This window comes from Topomyia yanbarensis, chromosome 2, assembly GCF_030247195.1.
Source record: "Topomyia yanbarensis strain Yona2022 chromosome 2, ASM3024719v1, whole genome shotgun sequence".
Taxonomy (NCBI): Eukaryota; Metazoa; Arthropoda; class Insecta; order Diptera; family Culicidae; genus Topomyia; species Topomyia yanbarensis.
The window spans coordinates 174,195,183-174,210,412 of NC_080671.1; the positions used below are offsets into that span (position 1 = coordinate 174,195,183).

Here is a 15,230-nt window from a genome sequence, read left to right on the forward strand (position 1 = left end):
ATTAGAGCAAATCAAGCATGATAACGTACTCTGCGGTCATTTTAAATAGATGCAATCGATTTTCCAGACATTTTTATATAAGAAATGCTCATTTTCGATTACCGCACTTGGCGTTCTTTCACGGTATCTTATAATGTCACGTTTTTGATACTTTTTCCCACTGTGCGAACTGAAATGCTCATAACTACGGCATTTTGTAACCGATTTGGGCTCTTTAAGAGGTTTTGAATTTAGGGACTTTTAGAAACTGTTCAAATGAACTGGGTGATTTCACCTGGTTCCAGAGAGTACAGCAGATATATTCCAGTATAGTGAAACAAATTGTGAAATTCAATATGGGACAAGTTGATGGTTTGACTCCGGAGCGGCCATTCCGAAGCAGAATCCCGTGGAGCCGTGCATTACGGTTTCGGAGCCATTCTCATGAGACAATTCCAAGAATTTTATTACAATGTAAAAATCGTAAGCCTGCACTGGATCATACCCCGGGAACTGAAAATCCAGATTCACGAGAACCATATAAAATCATCCGTTCATGTTCGTAGAGCCAAAAGTGAAAGTGTCCTTCAGCCTAATGACCATTCGACCAAGCGATGATTTGGCCTAACGACCATTCGGCCAAGTGATGATTTGGCCTAACGATCATTCGGCCTCTTGACCATTTGGCCTCCTGACCATTCGGCCTAATTATCATTCGGTCTAATCATAAATCAGCCAAATGATAATTTGGCCTAATGACCATTCGGCATAATGACCCTTTGGCCAAATGATCAATCGGCCTAATGACTATTCGGCCGAATAACTATTCGGCCTAATGCTCATTCGGTCAAAATCCTTCTGCTTAATGACCCAGCATAGGGTAAACCACCAGACTTGCAGTTCTGAAACGTTTCAAGGAACGGCTTTCTGTTTCCCGGAAGGACCAATCAAGGCGTTGAAGCAGTACAGTTAACGTTAACCGGAAAGTCAGTAAGATTTTCAAAGCAAATCCAGGGGATGGATCGTGGACGAAGCCCACAAATTCAAAGCCTTCCGCAGTACATTTCGAAATATACCGTGATAAGATTCTTCAAGTATCGAGCTATCATTAAATTGGCGTTTAGTTGGGCTAATTGAAGTGGATCATAAAGCCCACAATTACGACCAAAACGCAGGCCTCAAGGTGTATAATTAGAATGTGACTAAATTTTACGAATGCATCCATATCAAATTTGTTTTCAAACAACTTCAACGGCCGAAGTGTTGTGTTGCCAAGGATAGCGGAGTTGTTTCCAAGAAATATTAATTTATTCTTATTGTCAAGTTTGCCGATAAGTCTAAGATCTGACAGGGAATCTGCAGTTATGGCCGGAAGATTACGATTTTCATGCAATCTAAAATATGAACCAGCAGTTATACATCAACGAATGTACGAAATTTTGAGTAATAGATAAACACTCCGAACTGCCCGGAATTATGACCAATCGGAATATATATGAATGATTATATATAACCGTTTAGGTTGACCAGCGGTTTGTGCGGAAAGCACAAGTTCGAATTTGCATTTGAGAGAAAAAAATCGCGAAACCCATATTGTATCTTTAAATTACAATAAATGCGTAACATTTTCTTCTAATAAAGTAAATGTGAATATCTCTTGACTATCGAGCTTATATTATAAGTAATTTTTCGGCATATCAGTGAAATAAATGCATCGAAATGTTGTAAGTGAAAATATTATTGTTGTTTTCGCTGTCTGCATTATAGCTAATAACTCAAAAATCTCCTTATAATTTGTTTGCCTTTACTTTCACGACTGGCAGTTTGGATTTCTATTTGTCGTTGTTAAAAAAAATGTTGATTATTCTCGATAGCCAGTAAGTCAAAGTTCAAATAACCCAAAAACTAAACATGATCTTATTTTTTTTAGCAACCGTGTACAATACCCGGATACTAATTAAACAACTAAATATACTACACAAATCACATCGTGATCTTGAAACGAATCCTAGCCCATATACCCTTCTAAATCTCCAACTCTACTACCCCTGTGGAAAAATCAGATAAATCTTAGTTCTTCTGTTTTTTTTTGTTAGGGGAAACTTTGCCACTGCGACCACTATTCAGGTTATCTTTTGTGGCTGCCCCTGTTTGCTCTGCATATTACAAATTACCCGAATCTAATGTAGTTGGCAGCGATTTGTTTGTTTGTCCACATGTGTCGTTCCAACCGGGTAGTACATTATTAATGCAGCTAAGGATCCGTTTGGGACAGATATGCCATACCTCGTGAGGTGTCATAAGATGCCTTCCGAAGAAAGAGTACTGCACAATGGCACAGAATATGTTCCGAGCTCTCGGGCTCGTAGTTACAGAATCGACAATTGTCATCTTGACTTTTGCCAATTTGTTTCTGATGATACTTAGCAGGACAATGTCCCGTAAATAAACCCGTGATTATACGTAAATCTGTTCATTTTAGATCCTTTAGTTTTTTGGCTCTCGTTGTATCTAGATGTATGAATTTCTTATCTTGTCGAGCGCCTTCTACGTTACGCCAGTCTTTTTATAGTTGGTCCCTTGCCCAAGCCGAAAGTTCTAGTTTGAGTGCACAGCTAGATATACCTAGAAATGGTTCTGGTCCAACAAATACGTTTGATGAACTACGCCTGCCTAATTCATCGGCCACTTCGTTACCATCGATTCCTTGGTGGCCAGGTACCCAGAATATCATTACTTTATTCCGAGTTGGCAGTTATTGTAAAGTTGTAATGCACTCCCAAACCAGTTTGGACTCACATTTCGACGACCTTAATGCCAACAGTGCTGCTTGGCTGTCCGAGCTTAGTCCTGCCACTAAGTTGGTGTCGGATTCTGATGAGACGAAGTCCGAACACAAATTCCTAAACTAATTTAATTTATAATTTCTTATTTACTGTTCAAAAGGGCTAATTGGTTTTGAAAACAAACTTTTGTTTCACTGATTCCTCTTAATTCCAACATAATTTAAACACAGACAATATTTTCAATTGCTTCTACGAACGGTATGGATGTGATTTAACGTGTATTTTTTTTACGAAATTTCTCTTTGCAGCGATATAATGAGCGAAATAAGTTTATTCATAAAAGTCTGTTTAGCCCATTTGAGGAAATAATATTAAAGTATCATTTCTGTGGCAAATATTATTAGATGAAAAAGAACGAAATGCTCGTATAACAGAAGGAACAGTTGCGTTTTTTTGTTTGGTTATAGAAGAGATTCGTCTTTTGATTGTGCACTGAAAAAACATAACACATGTGGAAATATATTGAATTATATCAATCCACAAACACATGAAATGCACACGGTTGCCACTTGAATATCCATTCGAGTGTGGGAAATATTGTTTTCCAATGAAATTCGTGCGAACATGGTGTGAAAAGCAGATCAACATCATAAGAAATTTCATTGACTAAAATTTCCAAATGAATTACACGTGAATATCTTGTTTTACTTATAGATTTCATTGGCAGAAGAATCACTGAAATCAATTTTTTACATGTACAAATGCACTACATGTTTTTCATGCGAATGTCATATGTAAAGTTCATACTTTACGACTCAATAACATGGCAATGAATATTCAATGGATAAATATGTCGTATTCACCTAGAATTTGTTTGAATTTAATTTGAAACACCACATGAAATGCTTTTTAATGGATTTTCATGTGAAATTCGAAGGGAAATCATTTCTTTTACTTTTTAACATGAGAACGCACATGAAAATGATGTTTAATTGCAGATGGTTTTATCGTGTCGATTATTTTCAGTGTGGAAGAGACAAAGTGAATACAGTGAAGACCCGTATTTATCAGCCTCTTGGAATTTTGGCTGATAAAACAGTGACATTGACACAATCCGGACGTATACACTCTGGTTTCTTTCACGCGGGGGATACAGGCCGCGTAAATGAAAACCGCGTAAATGAAAAGCCGCGTAAATTCAAAAATCTGTTTAAAAAAAATCCGCGCAAAAAAACCTGAGTGTATTTATCTCTCTGTTTAAGAATCCGAAGCTCTTGAAATATTCTTCATTAGTCCCTAGGTATAGCCTCATAACGCTTTCTGATTATTTAGATTAAGTTTTCCTTAAGGGGGTCTGACGGTGCAAAATATAATAAAAGCAAGAGCCCATCAGCCTACCATCTATCAATTTTCATATGAAGCTGACAAAATCGGGTCAAAAAGCTGATGAAATCGAGGGGTAATTAAATCGGGGGTAGGCAAATCGGGGGCTGATAAAATCGGGTCATCACTGTATTTGAAGTTTGAAAAAAAACTCATTTAGGTTTAGATATACAACTTTAATTTTAAAGGTTTAGATGTAAAACCTCAAATCGCTATAACTATAGAATTCTTGGATTGAATATTTAAAAAATCAAGAATAAATTTAAACACAATATCACTCGAAAGCCGGTGCCGAATTGATGGGCATTTTATTTGTTTAATAATGGTTATGGACATACGATGAATAGCTAGTCGAAGAAATAAGTCCGCGCCATTATTCGAAAATCTATTCCGAAGGTTCGATGGCGAGCACAACACCCTCCACCCCGATGACAGTAGAAATAATACCAAGAACTTTGCTTACGCTCCATCGTCTCGAAGCGATAAATAAATTTAAGATGTAATTCTTAGGATAAATCGCTAATATCGAATTCAACGCACGATGATTCAACTTGACTGAAATATACCGAGCCACGGGAATGAGTCAGTAGTTTCGTTTTCCAACAATCGGATTCGGAGCTTATGTGATTCACCAGAGGAAAAAAACTACCGGCAAGATGCAATCGACTTTGTATCAATCAGCACTTCACTCAATAAAAATCAATAAAGAATACTGCAAACTGCATTACTTGTCGTCGTGTATTCCAAGCCAACCATAAACAACTACAGATAAAAGTCACAGCACTACTTTCCCGTCCCGAGCAATAGCTAAAGCATTTCAATTAACTAAAACAAGTATTAAATACACGCACTTCCGGTTCACCCATTTAAAAGTGCTTATCTGTTGCTGCCGGTTTTGGGAGAAAAAAATGAGTCCTGTGACCTGTCTATGTAGAAAGGAATCCCATTTCTTTTCCTTCTTCGCAAACACAAATTTTGAACGGTGTCCAATCACCCCTCGTTTGGTTTTGGATAACCCAGCACTAAAGTGTAGAATCACACAGAAATTAGGAAGCAACCGCATTTCATATGCATTCCGATAGGTAGCTACGCACAACACACAAGCGCTCGCATGCCACACAGCTGGTTCTGATTTGAAGACGCCTCCTCACATTCCAAGATGACATTAGCTGCAAGGGAGTGAGCGATACGAGAGTCAGTTTAATTTTTCTAGATAAAAAACGCACTTTTCTTTTCCATACTTTTTTTTACGTGGCAAGGTTTTCACTGGCGCTTATTTTCACGTCCGGAGGAAACCATAAACTACACTCAAATTAATATTAGGGCACTTAACGGTTCTGAAGCAACACTGTTCGAGGGAGATTCGATTTCCCCTAAAATCTCGAACCAGGAACTCACTCTAATGTGAGAAAATTAAAATCTAATCCACTTTCCACACAGTAACGGTTGAACTTATAGCAGTTCCCACCATAAATCATCAATAAAACAAGCACTTACACGGCCGATACAGCTAAATCCGAACACTAAAATTGCACTTGAACACCAACGATCGCAACGTTAGCTACGCGTGGACGTCATTGGTTCGATAACACAGCGAATGGGATTGCAAAATCGAATCTGACATATTCCATGACGGGCAAATTCCTTTTCACCAGCGGCACCTCCACGGGCGAAGGAAGGTACCGATTTTAGTTAATGTGTTGCGTCGCGACAGCCTCGAAATATCCAACCGACTGAGGTGACGGCATACCTGCCGCACAGGGGTCCTTCACTCTCACGCTATCTGACTCTTTGCACACACTAAGCCCGATCGATGGTGTTGGTAAGTTCAGTGGAACCTCAAGCGACTCTATGGCCAAGCACGCAGAGCGTTCCATAACGGTAACAACCGTCGTAACAAATACTACCGCAAAACGAAGGTGTTTTCGATTTACCTGTGTTATAAAATAATAATGAATGTTCAACCGTCTGAAGTTCGTAGTGGTACCTTTGCTACCTCGCGAAACGTGCCCGTCGTAGAACCAATACAACCGATATGGGCATGACTCGAGACATTGACGCTGACGTTTTTGGGCTACATGCTTTCTTCGATGGACTGCCTGCCTGCCTGCCTGCCATTCAGCTAGGTTTCTTGACAAGGCTGCCGTGATGTAAAACTTGTAGTTAGCCTCCGAATAGCCACGCTCTGCACTGGTTCTGTCCGTGGGAGATTCTGATTTGTTTATTTAACCCATAATTACTGATTTCCAATGGTACGAGGGAGTCGTAGGTATTAGATATTTTCTCCTTTGTTAAGACAGTGCCGAGCCCATTGCAACCGGTTTTGCTGCGGTTCTGTCCGAGCTTAGTGGGCAAAGAATGTCGTTAAGATTAGGTGGCAATTTATCAGATGTGATTTGTTTTATGCGAAAACCTTGGAATTTTGCAGCCAATTTTCCTATAGACGCCTACTTCCTTTACATTTTGTCACAGTAAATGGTTATTTTTGCAAGATGAAAGGTTAAAGTATAAATGGATTGCGGAAATTATACCAGATAATATTGTGTGCGATAACATGTTTTATTGTTACAGGAAGTATGTTAAGGGTTACACTATCGTAGAGCACGAAAATATGCATATTTCGGGAATTTTCCTTGACGTATTAAAGAGATGAATCAAGGTCTTGTTAACCCTTAAAGGCGCAAATTATTTTATTTTTTTAATATTCTGAAAATTGTCTCACAGCTTTGATACGTTACTATGATAATTTTGAGATGGTTTTCGTAATGTTGTTTTAAAACAACATTGCGCATTTAAGGGTTAAATGGGACTTATAACATATGTAATGGATAACAAAAAATATTTTTTTCAAGTAATTTCATCCCAAGATGACGGCTGTGCAATATTTTCCACCATGCGCATTTTTAGTGGGTCCACGGTCGGAGATCTGTCTCCCTTTTTTCTAGTTCCATATATAAACAGCAAGCGACGTAAGTAATTTTTTTTCGATATTTTGTGTTTTCGGGCTTCGATTTCAATTTTGAATTTTCAATTTCGAATATACCATATTACCACATACCATATATACAATTTTACCAAACCATCAAAAATCATTTATTCGGGTTAAATTTCCGGCCAACTCAAAAAAGCCATTCAAGTTTCCAGTACACCGAAAAAATTGTAATTTTGAATTTATTTTCATGCACATATTTGGAGCATGAATATAAATGTAAAACTTATCCACTACAAATACACACAACTTATCGTACTTTCATCAACGAATTTTATTATAATTTTACACGTTGATTGAAAATAACAGTTTCATTAAACGGGATTCCAAAGTATTTATAATCCAATATTGCTGTAAAATAAATGCCACGTAATAAAAGTAAAATATAAAATCATGTCAAGGAATCCTCAAAAATTTTGACTAAATTATTAATTTTTTTCGAAGATATCTTATTAAAATTATATAGTTTCAGAATAAGAATTTAATTAGATTGATCAAAAAGACCCTCTATTGCAAATATCAAATTACATCTCGATACTCCATACTTTATATCTTCTAGCGTGGCAGTTATTTTTTCGATGAATGAATCATAAAACAATTCAATCTACAATCTAAAAAATTTTTTCATACTTTTCATATGAAAATTTTAAAAGATTAGAAAACCTCGAAACTTGGTAGAGTTTAAGCACACGATGACGTTCAAAAAACTCAAAATAATAAATATAATTATATTTTTAAAAATCCAATCTTTCAATCTTTTTTTTGAGCGTGCACAATATCCGTTTGAAACTTTGCATCATGTGCTTGAACGCCATGTTTTAAAATCTTTCATTTTACAAAAACTTTCAAATTAAATCTAAGGCATACATGTATTTTCCATCCAAAACCTCACTCGCTGTAGGGCACATGTTATTATGATACAATTTCAGTCAAATATCGCTGGCCTTGATTGATTTTATGATAGACACGATTCCAACATCAAAAAATTATTGCCCCGCTAATGTCTTCAACGAAGTTCATTGCAATAGCATTCAAAATAACTTTGCTGAAGGCACCGAGCCCCTAACTAAATCTTTGCAGGAGTAGATTATCCTTAATTATTTTTGGGTAAGTTCTTCATAACAAAAATTTTTTAAAGGTTTTTTTTTATAAAACTCAGAAGAAGAAGATTACAAAATCTCAAAATTATTTATTTATAAATTGTTATATAAATCAATTTAGTCGGGAAATTTTTATAAATGACTTCAAGACCTTAGTCATGATTTTCTTAATTTCTATTGATGTTATCGTGATATATTCGTATTGGATTATTCTGGCAGAGTAGTGTGATTTACGTTCACGATTACGTTAATTTCTATTCACGTTATCGTGATATTTTCCTCTTTGGCTCAATTTCGAATTTCATAGAGGAGTAATGTGACTCATGATCATGATATCAACAGTTTTATCATGATATTCTTAATTTCCCTTTGCCTTTCTGCCTTTCTCATATAAAGAAAGGCTATGTGATCACTGTAAAAATCGACTTTTTAACCGAGACCCGCAGAGCCGAGTGTCATATACCAATCGCTTGAGTTCGTTGAGATCGGAAAGTGCATGTGTGTGTATTAGACTGCCCAGAAAAATAATGAATTTTTGAAAACTCAATCGGCCCACCCATGATTCGATTAGTAGTGCCACCAAGAATACTTGCACGAAATTTGAAGCAAATCGGACAAGTCTAGCAACAGGACCAACGCTCCTGAAGTTTGTATGGGATTTTTCGACAATTTACATGGAGAAAACCCACTAACTCGCATTTTTGCTGCTAGATGGCACTATATGCATCGTATTATCACTGTAAGTAAAAATAAAAAAGATAATTCAATTGTCTACAACTTTGTTGAAGACTGCTTGTCAATCCGGCTTTGTTAAAAGAAGTTATTAAACTTTTAACCAAGTGATGTCTGAGTCAGTTTTCTATCAGTACTCGATTCCCACGAACTATACATTTTTGTGAAATAACCGTTAGATTTAGCTCATTAGTATGTTCAGAAGAATTATAGTATATAATACGAGTCATGTTTTGGTTGAAAAATTTTAGTTCCAACTGTGACCGCATAGAGGGCGCCAACACTAACTTTTCATAGAAGAGAGACAGAATATCTAAATGTTCGGAAGAATTATTGAAAAATGTATGCTCTACAACTTTGTAGAAGACACCTAATATCTATCTCTTTCCGTTGAAAAGTTAGTGTTGGCGCCCTCTATGCGGTACAATGTGGAACTAAAATTTTCTAACCGAAATATGACTCGTGTTACTTACTGTAACTCTTCTAAACATAATATTTAGCTAAATCTAACGGTTATTTTACAAAAATGTTTAGTTCGTGGGAATCGAGTACTGATACACAACAATGCACTGCTAGGCCCCATAGAAAACTGACTCAGACATCACTTCGTTAAAAGTTTAATAACTTTTTTTAACAAAGCCGGATTGACTAGCAGTCTTCGACAAAGTTGTAAACAATTAAATTATCTTTCTTATTTTCACTTACAGTGATAATACGATGCATACAGTGCCACCTAGCGGCAAAAAGGCGAGTTAGTGGGTTTTCTCCATGTAAATTGTCGAAAAATCCCATACAAACTTCAGGCACGTTGGTCCGCTAGCTAGACTTGTCCGATTCGCTTCAAATTTGGAACAAGTACTCCTTGTGGGACTAGGAATCAACTCAGGGGTGGGTCGATAGGGGTCATTTTTTTCTTGTCTCTCTAGTGTGTATGCGTGTGTGTCATTCAAACTCACACAATTTTCTCAGAGATGGCTGAACCGATTTTCACAAGATTTTAGTTGATCCGACTTCCAGTTCCGGAGTTACAGGTTGAAGAGTGCGGTCACACAGCAAATTCCCATATAAACTGGTTCAACCAGGATGTCCAAATGATGTAAAATGTATTAATGATCAATCAAAGCAGCTTTGACCAGATTGGCCACCTATGACGGTTTATGATGCCTCCGGGGAAAAGTTCCTAAGCTAATATCAAACCAATTCCCCAGCGAATTCTCTACCAATTTTTACAAACTTAATTTCAAATGAAAGATACAGTAATACCATTGACTGCTGCTGAATTTCATTTGGTTCTGACTCTTGGATCCGGAGCTACAGGTTGGTTAGTAACGTTACACTGTAATTCCCCATATAAATCGGTATAATCATAATACCGCAGAGGCTAAAAACTATTGAAATGGTCACTCAATTACTTCAATTTGCACGTGTACATCACTGATTGCCAATCAAAAATATTATGTGGACAATATTTTCTTTGAATATACTGTCCACTATCGACGATTCCAAAAGTCCCGGATACCAGGCATATTCCACAATTAAAGTCACATCGGTTCTTGGGTGATGACTGAACCGATTTTCTCAAAGTCTCAAATGGAAGGCAAAATATGCAGTTGAGTATTGTGTCACCAGTACCCCCCTCCCTTGCTCTTACGCCGCTATTCTTCATCACCCCCTCCCCCGCTTGGACCACCCTCACACCCGCATTCCCTTCATCCACCCCATATACCGAAATAGGATGAAGGATTTCTGACGCATCATCCACTCGCACCTTGCTAACCCTCCGCTTTCTCCATTTTCAAATCCATTTCCACAGCATTTCAAAATATTTTCACATAAAAATAACATTGAACTCATGCCAATTAAGCTAATTAAATATTATACTTTTTTTGTTTAAAGTGTGTCAGCGTCGACTTCCGTGATAGTCGTGGGATACGTGCTAAGTATAATAAGAATGTAACGAGACATTTCCACAACTATATTGAACATAACTGGCCAATGAATCATAGTTTCAATAAATAAGAAAGGCACAATCGCACATGACATGAGACATAGACATGAGTTTCACTCAAAAAAAAGTCAAATTTTGAGAAAAAGTTCACGTGAACAATATAATATGATTTTGTGAACTATTGCACGAGCACGAATGGTTCGTCATGAATATTATACTAGGAAATTTGAACCGGTCCATGAATACATGGACTAGTTCATGAACACATGAACTAGTTCATGAATACATGAACAAAATTTTATGATATTGTGAACTATTTCACCGGCACTCTTAGTCTCCCATAACTATTACACTATGAATCATGAACCACTTCACGTTTCCATAAGTAATATATCATTATTTTATAAACTATTGCATGAATACGAATGGTGAGTTGTGACTTGAATACTAGAAGTTATGAACCAGTTCACGAAGACATGAATAATAGTGCCATGATATACATGAGTAATAGTTTCCGTTTTTGTGCAATGCTTCACAAGCACGAATGATCAGTTAAGACTTTTATATCAGGAGTCATGAACTAGTTCACGAATACACGAAAAATAATTCCAGATTTGTGAACTACTTCACGAGCACGAAGTGTAATTTGTGACTAATATGCTAGGAATCAAGAACCAGTTCACGAATGCATAAATAATATTTTATGATTTTGTAAACAAGTTCACGAACACGAATGGTGTGTCGTGACCGATTCCATAGGAATCACGAATCAGCTCACGTTTATATGAACAATAGTTTATAATTTTGTGAACCATTTTACGAGCACGGGTACTAAATCGTGACTAACACATTAGGAACCATGAACTATGACATGATGATTGAAAGAATTTTTGAATAATATTACGAGTTTCGTGAAATAATTCACGAGAAAATATATTTTGATTTTCAGAACTAATTCACCGTGAACCAGATCATGTTCTAAATTTATGAAAAAACTTATCCTAAATTTATGAAAAATCACGAGTCTAACTTTGGTTTTATGGATAATGTTCATAAAGTTGTGATCTAGTTCATGTGCAGAAAATTGATTTGATAATGACATGGCGGAAACCATTACTGAAGTTCACAAAACAAAACAAATATCTCCACAAATAAAAGCATTATGCAGGCGTTACTGAAGGGAAATTGAATATAATAATGAAAGATATGATTTTTGTTCATTGTCCTGTTTTCGTAACGTAAAAAGGTGAAAAATTTATGGCACTTTATTCACGACTTTGGGAACAATTTTTTCCGTATACTTAATGTCTAATTACACCATTCAATTCAGCAACTAAATAACCGACCCTGGTCTGCTAGAAATAAACGGAATACAAAAATATTTTATCATTATTTTTCCTTTTTCCAAGAAAGAAAACAATACGGTTTTAGTACGCATTTTTATCGTGGTGTGTAATTACTAAGTGTTACATGCTAACAGATTAGAAACTTACGTTGAAATTTTACCGTACATGCAATGAACAAATATTATAGTTATTACCGTTTCTGCATTGTTTATCGTCGAGCTCTTTCAATAGAAAAGAAAAACTACATTGCACAATTAAACTTACTGTTAGATACGTGTTGGACAATATCGTTTTTTCGTGTTACATAGGGCGGGTTTCAGTATAAAAAAACACTTTTTTGCGAATTTTATTTAAATTTTTCGTGAAACGAATTGATCAAAACTTTTGTACATTATAGTGTATCATTTCAATAACATTCTGTAATTTTTCTATGCTAAAACATCGAAGAACAACTGCTAAAGCTTTTTGTAGAACATCTCTGGAAAAACACGATTTGCTGTGTTAACTGCCATTCAAAATCTACTTAACCGATTTATTTCAAACTTTGCATACACATTAGAATGACAGGAAAAAATACCTATATCGCCCCCCTGATTCGATTTCTAGTCCCACCAGGAGTACTTGCACCAAATTTGAAGCAAATCGGACAAGTCTAGCTACAGGACCAACGTTCCTGAAGTTTGTATGGGATTTTTCGACAATTTACATGGAGAAAACCCATTAACTCGTATTTTTGCCGCTAGGTGGCACTGTATGTATCGTATTATCACTGTAAGTAAAAATAAGAAAGATAATTTAATTGTCTACAACTTTGTCGAAAACTGCTAATGAATCCGGCTTTGTTAATAGAAGTTATTAAACATTTAATGAAGTGATGTGTGAGTCAGTTCTGCATGGGGCCTAACAGTGCATGGTTGTGTATCAGTACTCGATTCCCACAAGCTGAACATTGTTGTGAAATAACCGTAAGATTTAGCTCAATAGTATGTTCAGAAGAATTGTAGTAAATAATACGAGCCATGTTTTGGTTAGAAAATTTTAGTGTCACATTTTACCACATAGAGGGCGCCAACACTAACTTTTCAACGGAAAGAGATAGAAATTAGGTGTCTTCCACAAAGTTGTAGAACAGGCATTTTTCAATAAGTCTTCCGAACATCTCGGTATTCTATCTCTCTTCTATGAAAAGTTTGTGTTGGCGACCTCTATGCGGTAACAGTTGGAACTAAAATTTTCCAACTAAAACATAACTCGTATTATGTGCTATAATTCTGCTGAACATACTATTGAGCTAAACCTAACGATTATTTCACAAAAAATTATAGATCGTGGGAATCGAATAATAATACACAACCATGCACTGCTAGGCCCCATGCAAAACTGACTCACACATCACTTCGTTAAATGTTTAATAACTTCTATTAACAAAGCCGGATTCACTAGCAGTCTTCGACAAAGTTGTAGACAATTGAATTATCTTTCTTATTTTTACTTACAGTGATAATACGATACATACAGTGCCACCTAGCGGCAAAAAGGCGAGTTAGTGGGTTTTCTCTATGTAAATTATCGAAAAATACCATACAAATTTCAGGAACGTTGGTCCGGTAACTAGACTTGTCCGATTTGCTTGGAATTTGGTGCAAGTACTCCCGGTGGGACTATGAATCGAATCAGGGGTGGGCCGATTGAGTTTTCAAAAATTCACTATTTTTGTGGGCAGTCTAATACACATTAATGTAAAAAATACCAGTTTCATCACTAGTTTGATTGATGTTAGTATGTTGCGTTCGTGCATCCTATTGATGAGTCTACGTCGAAGTTTTTAGGGTAGTTGTTGGAACTGAGCTGTTTGGTCATGATGCTAATCTTTTCGTCGTCTCGCAAGTTGGACTGTCACTTACGATAGGTTTCATGTACCACTCGGTTTTGACCTGTTGATTTTGCTGTCGTATGAGCAGTACGTCTAAAAACGGTATTTTATTATCAACTTCCGGCTTATAGGTGAGTTGAATGTAATTGTTATAATTGTTGAAGGTTTCAACAACATGCTCCTTGTGGATTGCCATTATTAGATCATCGACATATTTTCTGACAAAGAGGTGGTTTGAAAGATAATAGTCTTATAATATTGCAGTTCCGAAAACTTGTAAGTAATGTTGGTCATCGTATTTGAAGCTAGAATCGATACAGAATTTTACTATTTCCATGAAAAGGTCCAAGTTGATGTGCGTATGTGGCTTTATATCGTCCCATCTATGTATGATATCGTGTGCTACCGAGGCTTTTGGAATTGACGTGAACAAAGTCGCCACAGATAGGGATATAAGTATAGAGTCCTGTGGGAGCGTTACAGGAGTTTATGAAGTCGCATTTATAAAGTTTATCATTCCAAAACCCCTGATGACAAAACTTAACCATATAGTAGAGCTGTGTTTCCAGAACGTTTTTAATCAATCAGGAATAATGCAAAAATTAGGAACCTATTTCGTGTGTCTAATTTTATGTAGTCTTTACATCGTCTTTGTTGGGTTATCCTATGATCCGCAGCATTTAGCAAAGTTCGAAATTGAGAATATGGAAATTGAACATTTTGAAAATTATAAAAGTTAGAAACATCTCAACGAAAACAATCGAGGTTTTTGTCTATTCCATAGTGATGCAAAAATCGGTTGACTACATTGAAAGTTTCTACATAAAAATTTTAAATGGACCAGAGAAAACAAAATTTCCCAACATCCAATGATTGTGTGGAAAATGTGTCTCGTATGGATGTATATAAAATTGATGATTAAGATTGGCCACCCAGGGCATACTATTTAAAGCCGTTCGATTTTTTTTCTGCAAAAAAAACCATGAAACATTTAAGTAAATGGAGGCGGTTTTCGCGTACAGCCTATAAACCTGATCCTAACTATTTCATGAATCATTAAAAATTATAACTTTTAACATCACTTAGGCTGCAAT

General features: G+C 36.3%; 1 protein-coding gene across 6 annotated transcripts in view; it reads right to left on the bottom strand.

Annotated features, from left to right (window-relative positions):
- LOC131682164 (protein numb) overlaps positions 1-15,230 on the bottom strand; it is a 122,410-nt gene that overhangs the window by 15,170 nt on the left and 92,010 nt on the right. For 2 of the 6 annotated variants that reach the window (XM_058963427.1, XM_058963426.1), the window contains exon 1: positions 5,646-5,883. The exons of the other annotated variants lie outside the window; for them this stretch is intronic. The gene's annotated coding sequence lies outside the window, so the exon portion shown is untranslated. Of the gene's footprint in view, positions 1-5,645; positions 5,884-15,230 lie in introns of those variants that run through there. 6 annotated transcript variants of the gene reach the window in all.